The sequence below is a fragment of the Nicotiana sylvestris genome, chromosome 5, assembly GCF_000393655.2.
Source record: "Nicotiana sylvestris chromosome 5, ASM39365v2, whole genome shotgun sequence".
NCBI lineage: Eukaryota > Viridiplantae > Streptophyta > Magnoliopsida > Solanales > Solanaceae > Nicotiana > Nicotiana sylvestris.
The window spans coordinates 59,959,949-59,985,218 of record NC_091061.1 but is presented as its reverse complement, the minus strand read 5'-3'; positions in this window follow the sequence as shown (position 1 = coordinate 59,985,218).

Here is a 25,270-nt window from a genome sequence, read left to right as displayed (position 1 = left end):
CAGATGGGTAAAAGGCAAGGATTTAGGGATTCGACTTATTTTATTTTATCTTTGAGCCCTAGACCCCGACTTCATAAGTTTGTAACTTTAACTTGTTATTGTTCAAACTACAATATTTTTTTATTAATTTTCATGCCTATTCTAAGATTTTATAGAGTATAAATAGGAGTTTTGGGTAGAAATTTAGATTTTCATATATTAGAGATTCAGACCTCGATTTAAGCTCGGGTCTCGAAACAAATCACATATTTGGACTCAGGGGAGAATGGGTAAACAGGATTTGGTCCTAATTTTGGATTTTGACTATGTGGGTCTACGTTGACTTTTTCAAATATGTTAAAGATCGAACGTTTTTAATGCTAGGGTAGTTTCTAAAGCTTGTTTTAACTTATTTGAACATTAATTGGCTAGATATGAGTAGTTTGAAAGCCTGTGCTAAAGAAAAGACGGTATTGGAGTGTTGATTTGTGTCGAAAAGAGGTAAATATCTTGGTTAATGTTGATTTGAGGGAATTATGATGTAATTGTGCCTAATTGCTATGCGTTATACGTTTCGGGGGCGGCGTATATGCAAGGTGACAAGTGTATGCATTTGCTATAGGATGAGCAAGTGGGTAGAACTAGTTATTTACATTTCGTTGCTTCATGTGTTAAGTTTTTCATGCTTCATCTATATTGTAAGACTCTTTGACTGTTTCCATTCGTATTAATAGCCATGTTAAGCTAGTTGTGACATTAGTTAGTAATACTATTGAATTGTTGATTTGGCTATTGGTGCAAAGTTATGATTATTCCCTATGTGGCAAGCTATGTTCAATCACTCGTCTTGATATTGTTAGTGCTTCGCACCTTGCTTGGTATTGCTTTACATATTTATGCTTGGTAAAGAAGAGAGAGTTGCACGAAAGGTATGTTGAATCATTGCATGAAGGGTGTTGTCGTGCTCGAAAGGAAGAGTGAATATGTACGAAGAGCGTTTTCTTGCTTGCTATTATGTTATACTTGTGAAGTTGAGAGTAAACACACGAAGGGTGGTGCCATTTTGTTTGTTGATATCTCTTGTTCCTTATTTTTCTATATAGGCTGGAGATTTGGCTATGTTGTTTCTTGGTTATTTTTGAAAGGTTTGTTTGGAGTTGCTTTTAGAAGCATAAACTATGATTTACTTTAGTCATTTTTTTCTTTATTTTTCTCGTTCTATATCTTCTTGATTTTATGCTTGTTATTTTTCTCTCCTGATATTTATCTTTTCATCTTACTTGTTATTGTACTTGTTATCTTGTTGTTATATCTCTCATTATTTTCTCGTTACTTAACTACACATGCTTATCTGTAGGTGTCTTGTATTAGCCTCGTCACTACCTCGTCGTAGTTAGGCTCGACACTTGCGGGAATACATTGGGTCGGTTGTACTCATACTACACTTCTTCACTTCTTGCACAAATTTTGGTGTTGGTCCCGGTGGTACCCAAATGAATGATTAGCTTGTTGGTTGAGGAGACTCGAGGTAGTATTGCATTATCGTTCGTAGGCCTTGTAGTCATCTATCTCATAGTCCCATTACTATTTATTTGGTTCCAACAGTGTATTGTTTATTTCAGACTTTGTATTTAGTAAATCTGTAGATGTTCATGTACTTAGTGACTCTAGTTCCTGGGAGGTATTAGGTGGTCGTGGGTTCTAGATTTGATATATTTCTTCTGAGTTCTATTTTATATTTATGATATCATGTTATTTTACATTTGTATTGCCTTTATTATTGTTACTTACTTTCTTGCCTAGAAAGCGATGTTAGGTACCATCACGACTCTTTGGTAGGGACTTTTGATTATGACAAATTGGTATTAGATCTCTAGGTTGCATAGGTCTCACAAGTTATGATCAATCTTAATCAAGTCTTGAGGATCGGTACAAAAACGTCTGTACTTATCTTCTAGAGGCTATAAGGCTTTACAAAACTTCATTTTCTATTTGTATCGTGCATTTTTCTCTTATTCTTTCACAGATGGTGTGGATACATGCTTCATCTATAGCTGATCAGGAACGAAGCCCCAGATTGCAGCCACTACCAGGGGTAGGGGCAAGGGTAGAGGTAGAGGTAGAGCTCAGCCTGGATCACACACCGTGTTGCCCATAGTCGAGTCCGAGTTAGCTCTAGATGATGAGATTCTAGTTCACGTCAAGAAAGTATAGCTGGCTCACTTCTCAGAGGGGTTTATTGCTACTCCAGTACTACAGGATGTCTTGGTCCGTATAGTGGGCTTTATGGAGAGTATGACTTAGGACGGTGTGTTTCCTATGGACCAAACTGCTTCTCAGGCTGGGGGGAGGAGTTCAAACTACTGCAACTCATACCGTACAGAAGATGGCCCATGGTTATCTGACCTCAGGAGTTCTACACGTTTGGGGTGGTTCATCAGATGGCCCATGGCCTGCGATGTTAGCTAATGAGCTAAAGAAATTGAACAGGTTCACCAAGTTGTATCCCTTTTTCTTCAGCTGTGTGCCTTCAGAGGATGCCCATGACTTCTTAGACCATTGCCATGAGATCTTGTGCAACCTGGGACTAGTTGAGTCCAATGTAGTTGATTTCATTGACTTTCAGATGCATGGTTCAACCAAGAGGTGGTGGCATATTTATGAGTTGGGCAGGCCAGCAAAATCACCTCCTCTTACATGAGCTCAGTTTTTGTAGTTATTCTTGGAGAATTTTATTCCCCTCACTCAGAAAGATGAGTTGCACATCCAGTTCTAGCGCCTTCAATAGGGTTGCATGACAATTAACAAATATGAGACTTGATTTGTTGATTTGCCTCATCATGCAGATATGCTGATCCCTACTAAGAGGGAGAATATACGGTGGTTCATAGGGGTCTTACATATGGTATCAAACTTCAGATGACTAGGGAGGCCGAGAATAAGATTTCCTTCACTCAGGTAGTGGAGAATGCAAGGAGGATTGACCGCATTAGAGGCTAGGAGAGAGACGTCCTATAATAAGATGCCTCGTCATTTTGGATATTTTAGTGGTGCCTCGTATGGAGGTAGGGGTCCCTTTGGAAAGACCATTCTATCAGGCGGGTACAATCAGCACTCCTTGTCACACACGGTACATCAGGAAGCCATAGTGTTTATGGGTGGCGTTTTGAGCAGCCAACATTCAGTGCACCTCCAGCTCCCATTTGTACACCTCTGATGCGGAGTTACCATGGTGGTTATTTAGGTCATCAAGGATAGCTCCAGGTTCAGCAACCACGTTAGCATAGGGGTTGCTTTATGTGGGGGATTTAAGGCACGTTGTGAGGTTTTGCACTAGGTCGCAACACAATATGCCACAGTAGGATACTCGTATCATAATCCCAACACCAGTTGCTGCACCAACCACTCAGCGAGCTAGGAGAAGGGATCAACTAGCTAGGGGTGAAGGCCAACTAGTGAGAGGTAGAGGTCATCCAACTAGAGGTCATCGTATAGGTGGAGGACAGACTTGTGGGGTTCAACCCCGCTATTATGCATTTCCCAAAAGGCCTAAGGAAGAGTCGTCTAATGCAGTCATTACATATATTATCTCTATCTATCATAGAGATGCTTTGGTGTTGTTTGATCCGGGTTTTAAATATTCTTATGTGTGTTCATATTTCGCATCACACTTGAGTAATCCTTGTGATTCTCTGATGATCTTTCTCTGTGCGTACAACGGTTGGAAATTTTATTGTAGTAGAACGAGTGTATCAGCCTTTTGTTGTTACTATTAATGGTTTTGATACTATAGTTGATCTCTTATTGTTCGATATGGTGGATTTTGAGGTTATTTTAGGTATTGATGGGTAGTACCCATATCACATCATCTTGGATTGTCATGCCAAGACCACGACTTAAGCCATGCCGGGGTTGCTTAAATTTGACTAGAGAGGGACCCTCGGTCATTCTATTAGCAGAGAGGTCTCAATCTTGAAGGCTCAACGTATGGTAGCGAAGAGGTTCTTAGCATATTTTGCTTGAATTTGGAATTCCAACACAGATATTCCTTTTATGGATTCAATGCCGATGGTGAGGGAGTCTCCAAGGGTATTTCCTGCAGACTTGTCGAGCATTCTGCCCGATAGGGATATTGAATTTTGCATTAATTTGGTTCTGGGCATTCAACCTATTTCTATCCCACCATACTCTAGCCAAGTTGGAGGAACTAAAAGAGCAATTACATGATTTTCTTGATAAAGGATTTATTAGGCCGAGTGTGTCACCTTGGGGTGCACCGATATTTTTTGTAAAGAATAAGGACAAATCGATGAGTATGTGCATTGACTATTGGCATTTAAACAAGGTTACCTGTTTACTGTAAAAATGGTAACAACAATTAAATTTGTAAATGGGACTCTAAAAATACGTGATCTATTTTATGCTAGTTGTTAGAGCAGTTGATGCTAGGGGTGTGAAGTATAACGATGAGATATAAGCTAAACAGGGCAGTAATCAAACCGAGGGGCTTGCTGTCGGGCTTCAGACCAGTCGATGTAGGGCCTCGGGTTCAATATCCGGCTCGAGCTCGAGCTACCGGGAGTAACCGGGAAAGGGATATATGTTAGAATATGATTAAAGAAGGCTCTTTATGGCCAATACCAAGCATTAAACGAAGCACAAATATGAAAGCAATAAATGCTGAGAGTGGACTCGAGCGAGTAAGAGCGAGTAAGTTAGAGAGAAGAAGGAGACAAAGATATTATTGATCTTGTGTAGAATAGTTGGAGCAACAACAACCCCTTACAAAGTGGTGTGAATTCCATTTATATAGGAGGGGGACCCGATTATATTACAACATAAATTAATTATAAAATCATGGAGATGGGACGGCTAGACATGACGCCTCGACATAGGCTCTGGGTAGGCCGGCTCTTGTCAGACTTAGCCGCGTGCCTTAGGAACTCCCCCTTTTGCTCTAGCCTAGATCTTCATCTTCTTTGAGTCGGGTCTCGATGAGCCCTGAGGGAGGGACTCGGTCGCAACTCCACATCCTTGGGGTCTCGATATATTCTTCCTAAGTGGCTTGATAGCAAGAAATTAAGCCCTCTGATTTCGCCGCACACAAAGAGTCTCCGCATTTCCCAGAACAAAGCGATGGGAAATGATTCTGACACCTGACTCCACGAGCTTCTCACGGTGATGTCATACTGATGATGCAACCTGTGGTGCGAGTTTTGCAACAAGCTAGATGTCCCATGGACTTGTGTATTTGACATTATTCAATGCATTGTCGATTCCCGTTCTCCAAAATGAAAGTACCGCCGTCGATTCGGTTCTTCAAGAATGTAGTAATTACGTCTGCTGTGAGTCTTCCAAAGCCTCGATGGCCATGTCGTTGCCCCTTATAAATGGGGGTGTTGATCACCATATACGGATTCTACGGCTTCAAGATCATCTGGCATTGTTTCGATAGGCTGTGTCGTGGACCTTTGTTGGAGCTCGACTATGCTGTTACGCTGCTGTTAAGGTTGTTATTGCGTCTGCTGTCGCTACCCTTATTTGCTCCAAATGATGACATACGGGGGTCGACTTTTCTTGCTCGTGAAAAGCTCTTCGGATTATATACCGCTGCTCAAAAGGGGACTCGAATTATACACCGCTGCTTACCTTCATACCCCGGCTCGACGTGGCGCTCCGATAACTAGGGATTTTGATACCTTTTATACTCCTTCTTGCATATGTTTTGATTAGGAATTTGTACAAAATAGTACCAAAAGTCTCACAAGTTGTGCTTGATTGCAGGTTTGATCAACAAAGTGACAAGATGTCAAAGATCAGCTCAAAAGGAGTGAAACTTCCACAAGTGTCAAAAACAAGACAAGATCAGGCAAAACAGGCCCAGTGCGGCCGCAAACCATTCTGTGCGGTCCGCACTAGGAGATTCAGAGAGGTTGATTTCCGGGCAAAGAGGCAATGCGGCCGCACTAGGTTTTGTGTGGTCCGCACTAGGTTTTGTGCGGTCCACACTGGAGTTAATGCGGCCGCACTAGATTTAGTACGGTCCGCAGACCGAAGGATCATAGAGATTGCAGATATGAAGTTCCAAGCCAATGCGGTCTGCAGTCCATTCTGTGTGGACCGCACTAGAAGCCTCCACGGCCGCAGTCCATTCTGTGCGGTCCGCATTGCCCGAGTTTAGAGAGCTGTGTTTTCAAGATCAGAGCCCTAGTGCGGCAGTACTCCATTTTGTGCGGTCCGCACGAACCCGTAAGGGTATTTTTTCAGATTTTCAGCTTAGTATAAATAGCTTCTTTTTCCATTTTTAGGGTATCAGATAGTTTTGTAATGTAGCTGCGCTCGTGGGTTCGACTTTCTCAGCCATTTTGGGCAATTTTATCTAATTTTCATCATTGAATCTTATTATTTACCTTAGTGATTAATTAATATGAGTTGTTCTTCATCTATTTCTTGCTTTCTTCTTTAATTATGAGTAGCTAGACCCATAAGCTAGGGTTGTGGCTCAACCCTAGTGTGGGTAATTGATGGGTCTTGTATTTTAGGGCTAGATTGATTATGAGTGTTTGATATTTGGGCCAATTTCAAGGTTAATTGCTGAATTAGTGGTTGCAAACACTAGTTTGTGTTTAGTTGACTAGGGCTCTTCTTGAGAAAGAGAGCCTAAATCTCCGAAATTGGTCCAACAAGGAATTGGGGCATACTCAAGAGATTGATAGACCCAATTAAAGGGTTAAACCTCGAGAGAGTAATACCTGACTTGAACCCTAGTTGCTTGTGCAAATTTGCATACCCAATTGGTTTTGAGAAAGTCAATTCAGGAAAAATCACTTTAACCACGGAAAGGTGTAGAGTGGGTAATATCGTGCAACGGTTATATCATACCCCCCAATTATGTCAATCGTGTTTTAGATTCAATTACTCGTCAATTAACCACCTAGTTTAAAGTCATTACCCTAGTACCTTTTAAACCATTTGAACAACCTTTTTAGTTTAACTCTTAGCTTAATCTAGTTGCATTTACCATTTGTATTTTGATAATAGTAGAAGTAAAAAGAAAACCCCAAAAATGAGTAGAAGTGTAATTTGGAACACATACGCAACTCTACACTAGATAGATACTCGATTCCAAATTATATCTCTCTCTGGAAATTGATCCCGACCCTAAATCGGGCAAAAGATACTCCAACCCTCTCTTGCTACTCAATAGCAGTGCGAAGTAGGCCGCGATCACGTTTTGGCACCGTTGCCGGGGAGCTAACGGTTTTGGCTATCTATTTTGTTAGTTTTGTGTATTGTTCTTCTTTGTTACTTACTTGTTTGTGTCACAACTTAGGAACCAAATGGCAGCGAACAACGCTAATGACCCTCTTGGAAACGTGATTGCAGGGGAGGAGGTAGAGGCCAATCGGTACCAAATCCGGGTGGACAAATTTATCTTGGCAGCTGACTTTGTGATCTTGGACTACGAGGTGGACTATGAAGTTTCTATCATATTGGGAAGACCTTTCCTAGCTACGGGGAAGGCATTGGTTGATGTGGAAGCAGGGCAACTCACCTTCTGAGTGGGTAATGAAAAGGTGGTCTTTCATGTGTGCAAGTCTATGAAGCAGCCCAACAGTACTGAGGCGTGCTCTTTTGTTGACCTAGTCACAACAGTGATAATTGATGACACCAGTGCAATGATCAATGTGGAGGACCTATTGGAGGTCGTATTGTTGAATCTTGATGTCAATGAGGATGCAAGCCCAGTGGAGTGCGTGAATGCTTTACATGGAATGGGCTCTTTTTCTTATGAGCCTAGGAAATTGTCTTTGGATCTCGAGAATAGAAAGACTCCACCAACTAAACCTTCAATTGAGGAACCTCCGGTGTTGGAGCTGAAACCACTGCCTCCATACCTCAGGTATGAGTTCTTAGGTTCAAATACTACTTTGCCAGTTATTCTTTCTTCTTGCCTTACTAACATGAAGGTTAATGCCACATTGGCGGTGCTTCAAAAGCGGAAAAAGGCAATTGGATGGACTTTAGCTGATATTCGGGGAATAAGCCCCGCATTCTGTATGCACAAGATTATTCTGGAAGATGATGCAAAGCCCTCCTTGGAGCATCAAAGGAGGTTGACCGAGGCAATGCACAAAGTTATGAAAAAGGAGGTGATCAAGTGGTTGGATGTCAGGGTTGTATACCCCATCTCTGATAGCTCGTGAACTTCATCGGTACAATGTGTACCGAAGAAGGATGGCATGACCATGGTTACAAATTCCAAAAATGAGTTGATTCCTACAAGAATCGTCACCGGTTGGAGGGTATGCATGTAATACTGCAAGTTGAATAAAGTGACCCGCAAGGATTACTTTCCTTTGCTTTTCCTTGACCAAATGTTAGACCGACTTGCTGGGCGTGCCTTCTGCTGCTTTATTGGATGGGTATTTTGGGTACAACCAAATCTTGATTGCTCCGGGAGATCAGGAGAAGACCACATTCACTTGTCCATATGGCACTTTTGCCTTCTCTAGGATGGCTTTTGGATTGTGTAATACATCGGCTACATTTCAGCGATGTTTGATGGCCATTTTCACCGATATGGTGGAAGACATTTTGGAGGTGTTCATGGACGACTTTAGTGTTGTGGGGGATTCATTTGATGAGTGCTTGAAGAATCTTGATAGGGTGTTGGCCCTTTGTGAAAAAACCAATCTTGTCCTCAATTGGGATAAATGACACTTTATGGTGGAAGAAGGAATAGTTCTTGGGCATAAAAGTTTGAAGCATGGCATTGAGGTGGATAAAACAAGTATCGATGTGATTTCAAGGCTCCCTCCCCCTACATCTATCAAGGGAGTTTAAAGTTTTCTTGGGCATGCGGGGTTCTACCGGAGATTTATCAAAGCCTTTTCTAAGGTAGTGAATCCCTTGTGCAAGTTGTTGAAAAAAGATGCTAAGTTCGTGTTTGATGACAAGTGTATGGAAGCCTTTGAACTTCTCAAGCATAAGTTGACCACCACTCCTATCATCACCGTGCCTAATTGGAGCTTGCCCTTTGAGCTCATGTGTGATGTGGGCGATGTTGCGGTTGGGGCGATTTTGGGTCAAAGAGTGAACAAAATGTTTCATCTAGTGTACTATACGAGCAAGACAATGAATGATGCTCAAGTGAACTATACAGTGACCGAGAAGGAACTTTTGGCTATTGTGTTTTCTATGGAAAAATTTTGGCCGTATCTTATGGGTGCTAAGGTTATTATTCATACTGACCATGCCGCACCCCGGTACTTGATGACGAAGAAGGACTCCAAAGCTAGACTGATGCGATGAGTCTTGTTACTTCAAGAGTTTGATTTGGAGATTGTGGACCGAAAAGGTAGTGAGAACCAAGTGGCGGACCACTTGTCCCGCTTGGAGGAGGGGAGGCCTCGTGATGGCCTAGAGATCAATGATTCATTTCCCGACGAATAACTCCTTTTGGTGTCAATGAATGATATGACATGGTTTGCCGATGTTGCTAATTTCCTTGTGACTGGTATAATCCCGTGTGAGCTCTCTTCTAACATAGCAAGAAGCTCAAATGGGATAGTTTGGATTTCTATTGGGATGAGCCATACTTGTTCAAGATTTGCACGGATGGCGTGATCCGAAGGTGTGTCCAGGAGGAAGAGCAATTGAGTATCTTGGAGGCTTGTCATTCCTCCCCCTATGGTGGACATCATAGCGGGGCAAGGACAGATTCTAAAGTTCTTAGTTGTGGGTTTTATTGGCCAACTTTGTTCAAAGATGCGGGTGATTTTGTGAAGGGATGAGACGAATGCCAAAGAGCGGGTAGAATTTCGAAGAAAGATGAGATGTCTCTCAATACAATTCTTAAGGTTGATATTTCTGATGTATGGGGCATTGATTTCATGGGCCCATTTGTTAGCTCTTGCGGGAACATTACATTCTTGTGGCGGTTGATTATGTTTCAAAGTGGGTTGAAGCCGTGGCTTTGCCCAACAATGAGGCCCGGAGTGTTGTTGCATTTCTCAAGAAGAGCATTATTACAAGGTTTGGTACTCCTCGTGCAATCATAGGTGATGGGGGGTCTCTTTTTTGCAATAGATCTTTCGACACTTTGCTTTCAAAGTATGGTGTCAATTACAAAGTTTCTACCCCCTATCATCCTAAAGCAAGTGGTTAAGTTGAAGTCTCCAATAGGAAAATAAAAAGAATATTGTAAAAAACGGTTAATGCAAATAGGACCGATTGGTCGAAGAAGTTAGATGACGCTCTATGGGCTTATAAGACTACTTACAAGACTCTGATTGGTATGTCTCCGTATCAGTTGGTGTTTGGGAAAGCTTGCCATCTACTGGTTGAGTTAGAGCACAAGGTCATGTGGGCTTTGAGGAAAGTAAATCTTGAATGGGATGTTGCAGCCAATCTTCTTGTGGAGCAGCTTAATGAACTTTATGAATTTCGATTCCATGCCTACTCCAGTTTGTCCTTGTACAAGGACAAGATGAAGTACTTTCGTGATAAATATGCTTGTGAATAGGAGTTTAAAGTAGGTGATTTGGTTCTATTGTTCATTTCCCTGTTACGTCTGTTTCCGGGTAAGCTTAAATCAAAATGGAGCGGATCGTTTGAAGTGGTGTTGGTGACCCCTTTTGGTTCTCTTGATTTGAAAAACAAAAATGGAGAGGTATTCAGAGTTAATGGGCACCGGGTCAAGCATTATATTGGAAAAATTGATGACAACCATGTGGTGGCACTTCTTCATTTCAAATGATATGATAGTAACCTGCGTCGTGCCGCGATGTTAAATCAGGCGCTTTTTGGGAGGCAACCCATGTGTTTTTCTTCTTGTTTTTTTTATTCTCTTTGTAGTATAGGATTGATTTTTGGCCTAACTGGTTGTGAGATGTTACAGGGTTGTGTTGATGCAGTGCATGACTTAGTGGAAAAAAGTGGCAGGTCTCTGAAGTTGTTAATGCGTGAGCACTACATTTAGTGCGGACCGCACTGGTGAGGGTGAAATGTAGACCTCTCTGAAGTTTGCCACTGCAGCCGCACTACATTTTGTGCAGTCCGCGGTGGAGCACTACGGCCGCAATCCATTTTGAGCGGACCGTAGTGTGTTGCCTCTTCAAGCTTGAAAATAGTTGTGCAGTGCAGACCGTTGTCCATTTGTGCGGTCCGTACTAGTTGGTGAGACTGGGCCCCAGGTCCTTTTCTATAGATATGGCCTGAGGCCCTCCTTTTACCATTTTCGAATCTTTGGATCTCAGAAGCTCTAAGACATTGTTCATCACTTCCCTTGCTTGTAACTAATTGTTTGGACTCGTTATTATTCATTTCATCTCATATCTGGTACCATTACATTCCTTTTACTTGTTCTCTTTTGTTAATTTCTTTTAATTTGTGTTTTTTTGCTTTCCTTTCTCTTCTTCCCGTATTTTTTTGTGAGAAAAATTAGGGTAGTTAATCTTTGGATTAATATAGACATAGTTAGTTACATATGCTGGGCAAACTCTTAGGGACAGGATTTGGGTGTTAATTAAGCTTAAAATAAAAAATCCATGAACCCTAATTTAGTGCCACAGCAGGGCACTCAGTGCGGACCGCGGTCATTTTTGTGTGGTCCGCAGTGCCCCTGTGCGGTCCGCAATACCATTTTGTGCGGACCGCACTATTTATTGTTCTGAAAGCTGAACCTCAGGGAATGCGGCCATACTACATTTTGTGCAGACCGCATTGCCCTTTGTGCGGTCAATACTGCTTGGATACAGAGAATGGGTAGTCTGAACCCCATCTCTGTGCGGACTGCATGGCCATTTTGTGCGGTCCACATTGGCCCCTATGCGGCCGCACACTATTTTGTGCGGTCCACACTGGGTGACTTCTGCAACATGTCTACAACTTTTCATTTCTGATTCTGCAACTTTGTTCTTAACTGCTGCAACTAATACTAACAAGTCTTTTTGGATTGTGTTTGCAGACAATGGTGAAACAGCAAGGTAAAGGATCTAAACAACCAGGCAAAGGTGAATCCTCCCGGAGAGGGAAATAGAAAATGATTAAACTCACTCCCCAAGCCAGGCAAAACATCAAAATCATGAGAAAGATGATTAAAGCAGCTGATAGAGCCACTGACATGTCGGGGAGTGAGTACGAGCCCTCCCGAAGATCTCTTCAGACTCCGTGCCAGAATACATCCCTGACTGGCCGGAGAGGAACAGACTAAGAGACACACCTCCAGCATCCCCCACTGCCCAAGCGTCAGTGATTGTATCTTCTGGGTTGTTTGAGGGCTCAGCAGCAGGTAGTTGGGATGAATACTCCACCTCTCCCACAGCTTCATTATCTGGAGTGGGTGCAGTAGGTGATGAGGGGGAAGTAGGGGGAGAAGGAGAAATAGGAGAAGGAGGTGAACCACAGGTGGGGGGGTATTACTAGAACTAGGAAGCTGGAGGTGTGGCAGGACCGATTTGTTAGTGAGGTAGCATATCATAAATTCCGGGAATGGTGGCCGGTGAGAAAGTTGATCTCGGAGAGGAGTTTTGAAGATAGAGACTTGCTACCTCACAACCCCAATGTGAGGAGATAGTTTAGGGCGAGAGTAGGCTGGGAACAAGTGTTCCTTGCCAACAAACACTTGGTCAAGGAATTCTACACCAATGTTGCCCACATCAAAAAGGGCTCCAAGGTGACCAAGGTTCGAAACCTGAAAGTGTTGTTTGACAGGAAGATAATAAACTATTACCTTGGCTTCAATGAGGAGGATGAGACCCTATACATGGAAAAAATGGAAATGGGCGAGGAGGTCCGTCCCTAGCTAGCATAATACTTGGCAATCCCGGGTACCACCCTTGACTGGTTGATTGCGGGCGTTAAGATTCTGAGATGTAGTCTGAATTTCGAGGCACGGGGTGGGAGACATTTGTATGTAGCAGGTTGGACCCCACAACAGATGATAACTCCCTACCTCTTCACCGGGCAGTTTTGGTGGCGTCGATCATGGCAGGGTACCCAATAAATGTGGGGAATGTGATGTCAAGAATTATTACAATAGTGGGTGTTGAGCATGACAGAAACTACCCGTTCCCCAGTTTTCTCACTATGTACTTCTGGGATCTGAGAGTGGAAAAGAGGCCCTTCGACATCAAAGTCAAAGAGAAGTCCCCTTTTTCCTGGTACAACATGCAGGGGGATGATAACCCCAAGAGCAAGAATTTCAAGGCTACAGTTACTGCTCTAGCTGGCCAGTCTGAAGAGCGAGTTGTGGTAGTGACTCCTACTGAGCCTGCCTCTACTTCTACTGCTATCCCTCCTGGTCCATCCACCTCAGCGGGCCCGAAGATTCCATCCTCCCGTGCATATCCTATTACTGCCCACCGATTGAGCTAGGCACTTCTTAGTATCAACAACTGGATGCAGAGTACGTCTTCCAGTTGTCTACAGTCACTACTATGGTAGAGGCTCAGCCGGCACCTCCACCCCCGCAGGTTCCCCAGCCGATAGAGGATGCTCTCAAGGAGATACTAGACAACCAGAAGAAAATCCTCTACACTCAGAAGGTGCTCACAGATGCAGTTGCTTCACACAGCCAGTCTCTCAAGGAGCTTGCTAGGGAGCACAAGAAATACAGGAAGACGCAGGCTTCCAAGGAGTCCGTGAAGGCTCTGAGGGTTGATGTTGACCGGTTGAAGGCAGACCAGTTGACTTTTGACTTATTGCTCGACGATCCTATGCCAGCAACTCATCCCCAGCTAGAGCAGTCATAGAGGCCTCCAAAGAGAAAGAGGATGATTCCAGAGCGGACGATGCAGTCATCCAGTTGGCAGACCCACCGGAGACCTCCTCCTATCAGCCACAGGATGCACCTCAGGAGCCTGTCCAGGCCTAGGTCCCAGCAGCACAGCAACAGGCCACAGGGAACTAGTCTGAGGTTCCCGAGCACAGTAAGGACCCAGGGGCCACTCAGGAGCCCATGCAGGCAAACATGCCATAGGGAGTTTCTACATCATTTTCCCTTTCTCTTTTTGGTGCTTTATTTAGTTTAGTTGGCATTGGGGACAATGCCAACTTTCATTTCAGGGGGTAGGCCCTACTTTTGATGGATTCATTCGGATGATTGTATATATTTGACATTTTTTATGCTTTCTTGATTTCTCATCATTGGTCTGTATATAATTTTGGCATTTTGTTACATTTATCGTACTTTTAGTTTACTTTGGGTATGTATATAAAGTTATGTTACATTATACATATTCATCACATCTATTGTATATTCGACAAATCCCCTCTTGTATATATTCATTTTACTTTCCACAACTTTTCGTTCTAGCTTCTTATTTATGCTCGTAGCTTCTTATTTTGAAAGTTTACAATAAGCCTTTGGTTTTTTTAATGCCACGGTTCTTTTCAAAGGTGGAGTTTTGTGTGAACCGAGTGGCTCTTCCCAATGATGGATGGTGTGACAAGCTTATTAAGGGTTTGAGTCTGTTTTTCTTTTTGTTTTTAGTAGCTAGTAGTTAAGGATGCCTCAAGAAAAGCTTCACTTAGGCCTAGCACATTTGCCTTTGATCTTATGGTCAAAAACAAATTGTTGTGTTTAGGATGGTGAAAGTAGTGACCTTGAGACTCTTGTATTGACCGATAATCATCAAGTGGTTTTTCAGGACCATTGTTTGCTCAAATATTATCTAAGGTCGTTGTGGGCCCCCGACTCTATGTCTTTAGCAATCCCATAGCTTGTGTGGTGAGTAATCGCATTGCAAGTCCAATTCCCGAGCCATTGGTCTAGAACTTGCCCTGAATGTTTGTTGAGGCGAAATCCTAAGTGAATTTTGACCTGAGACATGATTATAGGCTCTCCTTGGTCCAAATGATAGCTTGAACACTTCCATAACCTACCAATGATAAGATCCCCAGTCAACCCTTTTGAGCCTTAGACCTTTTCTTTTCAAGACCCATAACACAAGCCTATACCCGTTCTAAAATATACCCTCTCTTGGCACCCGATCTAAAAATATAAGTTTAGGGGGGGGGATGAGGATTGTAGCAAAGTGGTAAAAAGGCACAGAAATAAGGAAAAGGAAAGTCAATGAAAAAGAAAGAAAAAGCAAAAAAGACAAAAAGAATGTTCAATATGAAAAAGAATAAAAAGGTATTCAAGAAAAGCAATGAATGAAAGGTGTAGAAAGTTGCAAATGGAGAAACGATTTGAAATGTATAAGAAAGAGTGGCAGTGTGTCTCTCTAACACCTTAGAAAGAAGTGAAATGACTCAAAGAGTCAAGTGAATGTGTGCCAAATGAAGAAAAAGAAGTTCTTAAGAGAAGATGGAACCTACTTAGACCAAACATTTCCTACCCTGAACCAAAAGCCTTCACCATGACTACACAAAATCCCTATTTGATCTTGAGTTGAATGCAACTTACATTAGTGGTGACTTACATAATGGTCAAGCATATGGTACTTAGAGTCGGACTTGTGACTTTTTCTTGAGAGAGATGAGTAAACTTCCATTAACCTCGTTTTGAGTGCCACTATTCTAAATATGAGGTTTGCTTAGGGAGAGTTGAGGATGTGTGAATTTGGGTTCCACAATAACCAAAGTAATAGAAAGAGTTATTTGATGTGTTGACTCAACACTTGATGCTCTTGTTTCACACTTAATCCATGGTGTTTAAAAGAGTAAAATTTTTTAATGATTCATTTGTATTGAGGGAAATTGTTAGTCCCAATTGATGCTAGACGAGGTCACTTTAGGATAGCTAAAATTTTCTTGGATGTTCTCTTAAGGTGTGGGTCTTATTTTGTTTGCTTAAGGACAAGCAAAGGCTTAAGTTTGGGGAGTTGATAACTAGGGATTTTGATACCTTTTATACTCCTTCTTGCTTATGTTTTGATTAGGAATTTGTACAAAATAGTTCCAAAAGGCTCAAGTTGTGCTTGATTTCAGGTTTGATCAACAAAGTGATAAGATGTCAAAGATCAGCTCAAAAGGAGTGAAACATGCACAAGTGCCAAAGAGAAGACAAGCTCAGGCAAAACAAGCCCAGTGCGGCCGCACACCATTTTGTGGGGTTCGCACTAGGAGATTCAGAGAGGCTGATTTCTAGGCAAATGGGCAATGCGGCCACACTAGGTTTTGTGCGGTCTGCACTGGAGTTAATGCGGTTGCACTCGATTTAGTGCAGTCTACAGACCTAAGGATCAGAGAGATGCCAGATGTGAAGTTCCAAGCCAATGCGGTCCGCAGTCCATTCTGTGCGGACCACACTAGAAGCCTCCACGGCCGTAGTCCATTTTGTGCGGTCCGCATTGCCTGAGTTCAGAGAGCTGTATTTTCAAGATCAGAGCCCTAGTGCAGCCGCACTCCATTTTGTGCGGTCCACACTAACCCTGTAGGGGTATTTTTGTCCAGATTTTTCAGTTTAATATAAATAGCTTCTTTTTCCATTTTTAGGGTATCAGATAGTTTTGTACCGTAGCTGCGCTCGTGGGTTCGACTTTCTCATCCATTTTGGGCAATTTTATCTACTTTTCATCATTGAATCTTGTTATTTACCTTAGTGATTAATTTATATGAGTTGTTCTTCATCTATTTCTTGTTTTTCTTCTTTAATTATGAGTAGCTAGACACATAATCTAGGGTTGTGGCTCAACCCTAGTGTAGGTAATTGATGGGTCTTGTATTGTAGGGTTAGATTGACTATGGGTGTTTGATATTTGGGCCAATATCATGGTTAATTGCTGAATTAGTGATTGCAAACACTAGTTTGTGTTTAGTTGACTAGGGCTCTTCTTGAGAAAGAGAGCCTAAGTCTCCGAAATTGGTCCAACAAGGAATTGGGGCGTACTCAAGAGATTTATAGCCCCAATTAAAAGGTTAAACTTTGAGAGAGTAATACCCGACTTGAACCCTAGTTGATTGTGCAAATTTGCATACCCAATTGGTCTTGAGAAAGTCAATTCGAGCAAAATCACTCGAACCACCGAGAGATGTAGAGTGGGTAATATCGTGCAACAGTTATATCATACCCCCCAATTATGTCAATCTTGTTTTAGATTCAATTACCCGTCAATTAACCACCTAGGTGAAAGTCATTACCCTAGTGCCTTTTAAACCAGTTGAACAACCCTTTTTAGTTTAACTCTTAGCTTAATCTAGTTGCATTTACCATTTGTATTTTGATAATAGTAGTAGTAAAAAGAAAACCCCAAAAATGAATAGAAGTGTAATTTGGAACACATACACAACTCTACGCTAGATAGATACTTGATTCCAAATTCTAGCTCTCTATGGAAATTGATCCCGACCCTAAATCAGGTAAAAACTACTCTGACCCTCTCTCGCTACTCAATAGTAGTGCGGAGTAGGCCGCGATCACACTCTTCCCCGAGCTGGTAGCTTGCACGGCTAAATGTTCCAAAAAGTGGATTCTAAGTAGCCATGCAAGCGAGGCCGAGGCTCACCCGGTCTGCTGTCTCTTTGAGGTTCTCTTTGCAAGCAACGGTCCTCGACCTTCGACGAGTTATGGCATTTTTTTATCCCTCCCTGCTTCTTGCCCTATCCTTTGGGGATACAAGTATGGAAGGCCGGGATGAGGCTTTTGAAGATGCATGCCCAGAGGCGCTTGTTGCAGGAGGTGGACCTTCAAGAGTAGACCAGTTTCTAGGCTTTTACCATGCGTGTGCACCCTTTTGTTTCTTCCTTTCTGCGTAAGAACCCCTTGCAGGCTTTTGCAATTGTTATGTAAGGACCCTTCGAGGGCCGTTGTAGCCAATAATTACCAAATATGAAAATGTTTCCTTTACTTCTGCTTTTGATTTTTGTCGTGTTCTCGTATACTCTTGTGCGTTCGCGGAAATTTTGAATGTATGTCTCTATTGACAATTGCCAATATTTTTCTGGACTTTATTCGACAGAAATGGCTCCTTTCTGAGCTCATCGCTATTCCCGGAATCAAGCCCGAAGTGGTCCGATAAACCTGGATCATCGGGGCCCTCGAGACCTATGGAGATAGAGCACCAAAGCGAAAGTCGACGTCGGGTGCTCGGAGCTTTTACTTTGAGCTTGACGTCGATAACCTTTTGAGGTGTTGTAGGTAGGCTTCTGAGGAATGGGCTATTCATATTTAGGCAATTTTCTATAGTTGGGCCCTTGTGATCGGGGCTCGAAGTGCTTATTTTTTCCTCTCGAGGGAAAACTTTGAGGTCGGGTACCACCTCGGAATTGGAGACGATATTGCTAACCCTCTGTGGCCTAACTTCTTCTTAACGGAGATATACAGGGTCAGGCACCACCTCGGGATCCATTCCGAGGTCGTTGGTCTCCCGGGGCTTATCTTGGTTAGGTGAATTGGCGTTGTATCCCGCATATACATGGGGCGGCTCTCGCTTCTTTGGAAGATACCATTATTTTATATAGTCATATTTTCGCCTTGGCATCGAGTCTTTCGTTATCTCAAGCGCAAAAAGTGTTGGCATACGTCCCTAGTTTAGTTTGTCAATTCCACCATAGTTGTGACTGCTACTTCAGGGCCTGCCTGGCAGGGAGGGGAGAGTTCTACTCCCAGTGCTCATGATCCGCGGGAGTTTGTTCTGAAGACTATGTATTCGATAGGAGAGTAAATTTTGGAGAGGGTAAGAAGAGACTGCAAATAGGGCGAGGGGGTAGCGTTGCAGGTGCTTTCCCTGGATGAGAGTATTACAGACTCTGCATATGGTTTCTTGAACGTATATTTATACCCTTTCGCACTAGGCCCCCTTGATAGGGTCGTGCTTGGTTTCTGCCTGAAGTATAGGGTTACTTTTGGCTCAGATACATCCGTCATTTTGGCGAGTGGTGCTGATGATGAGATTCTTTACGGAGAAGGCCGGTCTTGAATTCTCGCTTAGTCACCTTGTCAAGCTGTACCAGCCCTTTCACCATCGAGACCTGCTAACCCTACGATGTTGTTTGCCCACGCCCTTCATTATTGACGATGAGGAAGATGAGGATCAAGAGTGGGTAAGTCGATTCGTCCGGGTTCGGATGGTTGACATTATCGCCGTAGAGCTCATGCCATTTCCTGAGGGATGGAATTATGCTCGTGAGTGGAGCATCTCGTGTTTTATTAGACTCGCTTATAGCAAAAACCAGTTGAGTAATTGTGTTTCCTCCTTTCCTACAGCAACATCATGGACACAGGGCGAACTTCTCGATTTTCCCGGCTGGGTTTGGAGGTTGGTAACCCATTTGACTTGCAACGAGCGTAGGTGGTGAGCTGCATCCAGGGGAAGATGGGGAGCGAAACACCAAGGTATGCGCGTATGCTGCTTTTACCTTGGCCTTTGTATGTTTGAGATTATATTTTCCTCCTTCTTTTGTATTGGATTTGCCGTTGCAGGTAACAGGCGGTTCCTTGGGGCGAGGCTGTGTTCCCCCGGAGAGGGGGAGGAGTCGTCGGCCTCCAAGCTAAGGGACGACGATGGATCTTTTAAGGGGGCTAAACATGCCCGTGTCTTCAAGGAGAGAACATCGCCCGAGCCTGCTGTTCTCGATGTCTTCGGTTCCGGACCGGTGTTTCCTCTGAGTGATTATGCCTTAACTTGGTTCTTCCAAGGCCGGAGGGGCTGGACCAACAGGAGTGTGCTCGGCCTTCGACGAAGTCTGCCAGCTTCACTTCGCGGTGAGTTTCGGCTTAGTCCTTCTGTATTTTGCATCTTCCTTTTCTTATCAAGTTTTTCTTCTGCAGACCTTTGATAGACTCAGGTCTAAGCTGCTCCGTCATGGGGCTAGGTTTTGGAAAGCTCTAGATTAGGGTGAGTCCCTTAGGATCCTTAGCAAGGAGAAGGAGGTTGAGTTGATGCACTGGCGATATGAGCCGTACCAGAGCTCGAATTATGAGAGTTATTTGATGGAGCAGGTAACCTCTTGTTGTACGCATTTTGCCTTTTGACCCTTAAGGTTAATCCTTTTGCCTATCTTAGTTGCAGAAAAAGATGGAGGCTGTGGAGTACCCTAGGGGCGAAGCCGACCGAGTTAGGAATATTTGTGGTGAACTGTGGGCTCATGTGCAGGTTCAAGCTCTAGAGGAGAAGGGTGCCTTGGCTAAAGTTCCCGCCTTCGAGGCCCAACTCCTCTTGGCTTGTGACAATTCTCCAGTTCAAGTGGATATGATTGCGAAGCTTGAGGCCGATCTCTCGAAGGTCAGGGCTGATAAAATTGATGCTCGGGACGAAGCAATATTGAGTCTGACTAAGGTTGATCAGGAGATGGTGATTCATTTAAAAGACGCTACTGATGCCTAAGCCGAGTTGAAAAGGGCACTCGATCGTGAAAAGAGGATCGAGGAATATGTTCGTTGTAGATCCCGAAGAGAGTTACTCGAAGAGATGGGCGCCAGAGGTTTTGTTCTCTCCGAGGAGTTGGCTCGTACGAGGGCGGACGAGCATAATGCTCGATCATTTCTTGCGGACATCACGGAGAGCGAAGGTAGGGTTGGTAGGCCGTAGCCTTCTGGAGCAGAGCGTAGATATTGCCATTTTGTATTTGACATTTGCGGAGCATGTTTGTAGATGGAGAACACATCTTTTGCGTATGTAAATAAAAGAAACTTGAAGCTTTATCTCTTTCTGCATTGCTTTCGACCAGGCGAGCTGGTTTTAGTGTTTGGCGAGAGCCCTATGGATCTGGAGCTCATTAGACAGGCCTAGAGGCTCTTTCATGCTCGGTCAAGTGCGATTTTTAACACGAGTATACGTTAGAGCTTTTGTGCTTTGCCCACCTGTTTTTGGGTTAAGTCTCTGAGTCATGCTTTGACTCAAGCTTTCCTAACCTTCAATCTCCTGTGCCTGCATGGGCGAACGATAACAGTTCTTACGCCTTGCCCTTGGGCATTTATATTTTAATTATTTTGGGTTCAGTCTCCGAGTCGTGTTGTGACTCGAGTTTAATTGACCCTCAAGTTTTTTGTGCCTGCATGGGTAGATGAAAATGGCTTTTATATGCCTTGGGTCGAAGTGACCTTTTAGGTATGTGGCCTTGAGGCTCGTGAAGCTGGCGACGGTGGCTCTTACGTTATGCCCTTAGGCATGTATAGTTAACTATTTTGGATCCGGTCTTCGAATTGGGTTACCACTCGAGCTCATTTTAATCCTTAAGTTTTCAATATTTTAGCTAGCGGCAGTGGTTATTACACTTTTAGTTGTTGAGACCTTTTAGCGTGTGGCCCTGAGGCTCGTTTGGCTGGCGACAATGGCTTTTACGCTTTGCCCATGGGCATATGTAGGATTTTTTCCTCTCATTATAGTCTTTTTGAAATAATTTTGACGGACCCATCGTTGGTTCGGGAAGAACCTCGATTTCAAGTCGTTAGCGGCAATGTTCGAGCACCTCGGAAGGTTTGGCTCGTAGGTTGAGTAGCTCGAAGCCTTGTGATTTGGAGCTGACATGGTCGAAGCTCGTTTGCCTGTTGAGTATAGCTTGTTTTAATCGGTTCTTTTCGAAGTAGATTCGAAGTAATGGTCTGTGATTTTGTTAGCGATGCTCAGGCATTCCCGAGTGGCGTTAATTTGGCTGGTGCAACCATTTTGACCGTAGTAATATGTGTTTGGCCGGAGCCATTTTTGATTTCGATTGATAGTTTAGGTGTTTACATCGAGGGTATGCCCTTTCGCGAGTCTTACAAATGCGACATATAGGCTAAACTTCGGGATTGAGTTTTATGCCTATAGTAAGGTCTTACAAAATTTTCATGCCTGTTGAGGTCTTACAGTTTTTCATGCCTATTAAGGTCTTACAGTTTGTCATGCCTGTTGAGGTCTTACAGTTTGTCATTCCTGTTGAGGTCTTATAGTTTTTTCATGCCTGTTGAGGTCTTACAATTTTTTCATGCATGTTGAGGTCTTACAGTTTGTTATATAAAATAGATCTGGTTAGACCGAGTCTGCCCACTCGGGGTCTTAAGGCCTCGGGTTTCACAGTGAATGGAAATTAACGACAGTCTCTAAGTCATCGAGTTTGCTTAGGCCCGAAGACCATTATTCGTGAGTTCGGAATTGCCTCGTTGGGGCCTTATGAGCATGGAGTTCCGACCCTGAGGTCGTGCAGGTGCTGGATCGTTGACGCTAAGACTCTGAGTATTTCGGGATGTACTCGATGGGGGGGGGGGGAATCCTTGCCGAAAGCATGCCACATTTTTCTTTTTTAGAGTACGAGATGTTGAAAGATATCTTTAATTGCTTGGCATAAATACATGTTATTTCGTTGTCGTGAGCTTGGCCCGCGCGGACACAGCTTCTTTGACCATTTGGCCCAGTATATGATTTCCTATTAGAACTCGGTCTGTCGTTCCCTGGCCCCTCCTAGCGGACGGCGCCTTCAAGGGGGGCGCCCTCCTTCGTTCGGGGTTGATTGCTAAAGAAAGCCTACAAGCTTGTTGGATCCTCCTTAGGAGGCACATTGCTCCTCTTAGAACCTTGCTAGCGAGACCCTCTTCGGGGCGGAAGTCCAGCCGAGGGGAAAAAGTGCAACGGGTGCCATTAAGGCCTTGGGATCTTCGGGTAGAGTTAGCACTTCCAAACACCCTGGCCGGGTGTCTACATACATGTTAGTGTAAAATAACGAAGGAGGGAGGCAGGTTTACTTTACTGCGGGGTGCACAGACGATGTTCCGAGATTCGATATATCTCTGCTGTTTTGGAGCGAGGACTCTAGTACAACCCTCCACTATGTTTAATCGGGCATGGCCGAAGACGTGGTTCACTTACCCTTTGACTCTTTCGAGAGTGGAGATATTGGTGCAGGCAATGTGTTATATGATGCAAACATTTTCCTTGTTGCGTGTCGTTCCCTGCAGACGGTTTCAACTTCGTCCTTCGTTGGGGGTTTCATTCTTTGGCGAAGAGAGAAAGGTACCGTTTTCATGCGGTGTGTCTGCGACCGTCTGAATAAGGCTTTCATGCCTTGCGCCTCTTTTTATGATACAGGACTTCGCGTTCCGGTCTGCGCTAGCCGCGTTGACTAAGAGAATGATCATTCTTCTCATTGTCACCATGTGGAGTCTGCCAAGGATTCGAGATGTGGGTGTGATTTGGTCCATCGGTCCGAGCCACCCTATCAACCTCGGCTCGACAACATTGATCGAGCCACTTGAATTCATGAGCATATGTTTTATTTGAAATGGATCGAATGAGAAAGAAGGTTACCAATGCGTCAGTGTGAGGCCGAGATAAGGTCTCGGTGTCTTTTTTGCTGAATGTGATTGCGTCCTTGGGAATATATCCCCGAATCCGTTTTTCTCTAGTGACGAGCATTTTTACTCTCCTTTTTATGAGTTCTTGGAGAGTGTCATCGCTCCTCCACTATCGTGGAAATACGTCACGACTTATTTGCTTCGTTCTTCTTGGCCGTCTTCATTACTTGGAACTGAACTCGAGCCTGATCGTTTGACAGTTCTCGGTGGTGATTTCTATTGAGTAGCTCGGTTATTTTCTTCCTGAGCTAGTGGCCATTTTTTTCCTCGTGGCCGTGCGTGTTATACAGTTCACACACCAAGTTGTGATTCCTCTAAGAGGGACTCTACTGAGTAGGTCTAGGCCAATTGATGTCCCTGGTTTCGCTGACGGTGAACACGATGTCTGATACAGTAATGTTGAAATTGTATCTTGATGAGCGAAGCACCCTCGCTGGCCTTGTTTCCCCATCAGATCCGACTCTATTAATGATTCCTCGAGGATATTATCATCAATCCATTCTCCGATCATTGCGAGGTATATTGCATCTCGGGGCATTCCTCCTATCTGCGGTGTACATGCGGTACCTTTCTCTGTTCGGCATTGGTTTCTTTGCCAAGAGCCTGCTTGGGTATACTAAGCCAGAGGGGGCTTCCATATGGACATCTACGACCTTGGTTTGCGACTGGTGCCGGATATGGGCATCCGACCAGATCCTGGCTGGGTACCTGATCAAGTTTTGTTTTACCTGCCTTGAAATCGTCGGGCTTGGTTTGTTTATGCTTTGATTGAAGGCCTTTACCACCCAATCATTTGAGATCGGGGGTAATCCTGTTCTTTCCATATAGGAATGAGATGTGAATTCTTGCAGCATTTCATGCTCCCTTTGCTCGGTCTTAGATGTGTCGGGCTTTCTCGTCGTTGCTTCGATGGCACCGGCGTGTGCCTTTATGGAGGAATCTGCCGGTATAGTAAGTGAGTTTATGGGGACGGGGGTTAGGCTATGGTGCCACATCACGGCCCCTTTTAGGAGCGCTTCCCCAAACCTTTTTAATAAGATGGACTCGATCTCTCGTCTTTTGTGTCATTACCTTTCACAGCGCATGTACAGGGGTAGGGAGTAATGTATTCATTAGGTCGGCGGCCCCGTTGTACTTAGGGAGTTCCGACATTATAAATTTCTTTGGAATGGGCTTTGTGGTAGCTTCCTCGGGGAACAGCCTTTGTATGAACTTCTTCGAATCCATTCCTTTGAGGACTGGGGGCACACCTGGTATATGGTCGACCCTAGAGTTGTAGGTCTCGACCTGGATGCTATCATTTTCTCACCCAATTCGATCCTTTTGGTGAGATCCTCGAGCATCTTTACTATGCATGGTCGGCTACTGATCCGTTATTGCTTGATCTCTTGGGTGCTTGTTCGGTAAGGGGAGCTGTTTCCGGCTCTGCTGTGCTGGGAGTCTTTGGATAGCTTTGTAACTGAGCGATGACCAACTGTTGTGCCTGCAACATTTCAAAAATAACACGAAGACTAACTTCCTACGCTTCTCGAGCCGGGGTGGTTTGGGCTTCCTGTTGGTCGCCGTGTTGTATGCTTTCATAGGTGTGTGAGGTTTTGTCAACGTAGTCATTCTCAACCCTGTTTACCGAGCCAGACATTTCGACCTGAAATCAAGAGATCTCGGAATAGAAAAAGTGTGAAAGATAACTTGTGTTTATGCAATGAAACCATCAATAAAATAATCACTATTATTTTTAGCCCCACGGTGGGCGCCAAATTATTTACTGTGGAAATGGTAACAACAATTAAATTTGTAAATGGGACTCTAAAAATACGTGATATATTTTTATGATAGTTGTTAGAGCAGTTGATGCTAGGGGTATGAAGTTTAACGATGAGATATAAGCTAAATAAGCAGTAATCAACTGAGGGGTTTGATGCCCGAACATTGGACTGGTCGATGTAAGGCCTCTAGGTCGATATCTGGCTCCAGATCGAGCTACCGGGAGTAACCGAGAAAGGGATAACGGTTAGAATATGATCAAATATTGCTCTTTACGGTCAATACCAAGCAATAAACGAAGAACAA